Raw genomic sequence first — 2,953 nt, forward strand, 5'->3', positions numbered from 1 at the left:
CACAACCCTTGGGGCCTGGGGAAACCTGTCTGACATAATTCCTGTTTTAAAGCTGCTATAAGTTACCTGACTTGAACATTAGTGAAGCGTCTGTTTCCAACCTCTTATCAGTTCAAGTGCTTTTTCATGATCGAGTCCTTCCTAATTACTGACAGCAACTCAGGAGCCCCTCCTGTTTGTTAATGACCTTTTTTAGTAGGCCTACTGCAGAGACTCAGCACCAAGGAGTTTCAGAACAGAGGACAGCGCTCCCCGACCACCAAACATGGGACAGACACACCAGACCGAGCAGAATGACCCGGAGATCGATGTCAAGGCACTCCAGGACATGTACAAAAAGTTTGTGACGGAGTGCCCGAGCGGTGTTTTATTTATCCACGAGTTCAAGCGTTTTTTGGCATCGACCCAACTGGGGAAGTCTCTGAGTATGCGGAAAGCATGTTTCGAGCTTTTGACAAGAATGGGGTGAGATAGCCTATTGTATGCTGTATGTTTCTGAGTTTTGCAGTTTTCTATATCCGTGCAAATGAACACGGACACCCGTATTTCTAAGTTTAGGGAAAAAATGATTGTTTTCAATTTGTCTATGTCTTTTCAGGATAACACCATTGACTTTCTGGAGTTTGTGGCAGCCTTGAATCTGGTCTTCCGGGGGGACTTGGAGCACAAATTACGCTGGTCATTTAAAGTGTACGACAAGGACGGCAACGGCTATGTAGATAGGACAGAACTGCGAGCTATTATTGATGTAAGCACCCAGTGAAGGTCAACCCGAGCATTCCACAAGGTCACTACGGTGTCTAGTGATTAAATTATCCAAGGTCTTATGGGAGTCTTGTGGTGGTAAATAAGCCGAAGCAGACAATCAGTTTATCGGGTCAAAACCTTCTGGTCAGATGGCTAACTTTTGAACAATTCTGATAAGACAATTATGTGTGTGTTTGTATGTGTGTGTGTAGGCTACTTTTGGTATGAGGTGGTTTAAATTACAAATCTAAAACAACTTTGATGTGTAAAAACATTATGTCAATGCAAACCTGCAAACAGGTTCCATTGATGTAAGTTAGGCCTAACAATAGTAAAGGTTTTTAGGCCCTCTTACTTTGTGAATGATCTTGGCCCAAATCATTTATAACCATGTATGTATTGGTTACACACTGTTACTCCTTAATTCCCCCCTAGAGTATATATGGATTAAAGAAGACATCCAAGAGAGAGCAGGAGGATATGCAGCTGTCGGTGAATGAAGTGTGTGATACAATACTGAAGACTGTGGATGTGAACAGGGATGGTAGGTGCATACTCAGTCTGAATGTTTACATTATGTGCAGTATTGGGGGCCAATAAAGCAGAGCTCAATGTTGTGGAACAAACAGATAGATATGTTTTGAAATCCCTCTTGTTTTCTTCTACATGTAGTCATGTCAGCTCTGTTCATGACATGTTTATCTGCAACGTTCCACAAGGTTTCCTACTGAAACGTGGCCCTGGTCTGCTTGTCCAGGTGTGCTGTAGGCCTGCACAGAGACTTACAGTCTGTCACACAATCTGCCTTGTTTTCTGAGCAACCTTTCTGTTGTGATGGCCCATACAGGTCATCACCCTGAGGAAATTCATCAAGGGGGCCAGGGAGACCCATGGATCATGAACATGCTCCAACTGGACATGAACCCTTATGGCTGGGTGCTGGAACAGAGAAGGAAGAGCGCACACTTTTAAAATGACTTGGAAAGACAAAAGCATCTTCATTTAACACTTTTCTGATTTTTCCCCTTTTTCTTAAACTAAATTAGAGTTCCAAATCACTGTACATAATGAAACAATACATTGCAGATTCATTCGGATTGTTTAAGCTAGTTTTAATTATAAGGACAGGAATGGTTGTGTCGATTACCCTTCCAAATTGCAAGATCTAATTCTGAGTGAACCTGCAGTGCTTTTCTTCATCTGTAGATGACTTAATTGGGTCGTTAAAACAATGTCAGTTCCACTTGAACTACTTTGCAGATATGAAACAAACAGACAATCGTAATATCAATACAAAATATAAAACTCCCAGTTCATGCTACAAAACCAACTTAAGAGGTTTTAAAAATAGTATATTTCACTCAAAAATTCCATGACATACAGTAAGGCATTGTTGGGAGAATAGATGGATGCAGTTCAATGCATGAGTAATATAATTCACCAATACAGTGCATTCGAAAGTATTCAGACCCCTTGGACTTGATCCACATTTTGCTACGTTACAGCCTTATTCTAAAATGGATTCAATTGTTTTTCCTCTTCAATAAACACACAATACCCATTAATGACAAAGCAAAAACAGGTTTTTAGAAATGTTAGCAAATATTATTAAAATAAAAACAGAAATACAACATTTACATAGAGTATTCAGACCCTTTGCTCAGTACTTTGTTGACACCTTTGACAGCGATTACAGCCTTGGTATGATGCTACAAGCTTGGCACCTGTATTGCTTGAGTTCTCCCAATCTTTCTCTGCAGATCCTCTCAAGCTCTGTCAGGTTGGAATAAGGAGCACCGCTGCACAGCTATTTCAGGTCTCACAAGTATTAGATTGGAGTTCTAAGTCCGGGCTTTCTGACTAGGCTACTCAAGGAAAATTCAGAGACTTGTCCGAGAAGTCACTCCCCGCATTGTAATGTCTTGGCTTGTAGGCTACACTAGTTGAGGTGTAGACAAAGATTTGCTTAAATTCTGTGGCATTATTTTTATATAATTTGATAGTATGAAGAATATGACGAACATAGCTGAATAAAATATAAGTCATATTTTCTCCAAGCGATATGGGGGAGTGAGCACATGCAGCAATTCTGTGTTGAGGAGCAGTTAACAAAGAAACGAAAAGATGCTACTATATGCTTCATTTAGAGTTATTTATGAAACTTTGAGTTTTGTGATGCAAATGTTGGGCTATATATATATATATA

General features: G+C 40.2%; 1 pseudogene; it reads left to right on the forward strand.

Annotated features, from left to right (window-relative positions):
- Window positions 1-265: 265 nt before the first annotated feature.
- LOC124029762 lies at window positions 266-1,719 on the forward strand (annotated as a pseudogene).
- The last annotated feature ends 1,234 nt before the right edge of the window (window positions 1,720-2,953 follow it).

The sequence above is a fragment of the Oncorhynchus gorbuscha genome, unplaced genomic scaffold (genome assembly GCF_021184085.1).
Source record: "Oncorhynchus gorbuscha isolate QuinsamMale2020 ecotype Even-year unplaced genomic scaffold, OgorEven_v1.0 Un_scaffold_7585, whole genome shotgun sequence".
Classification (NCBI taxonomy): Eukaryota; Metazoa; Chordata; class Actinopteri; order Salmoniformes; family Salmonidae; genus Oncorhynchus; species Oncorhynchus gorbuscha.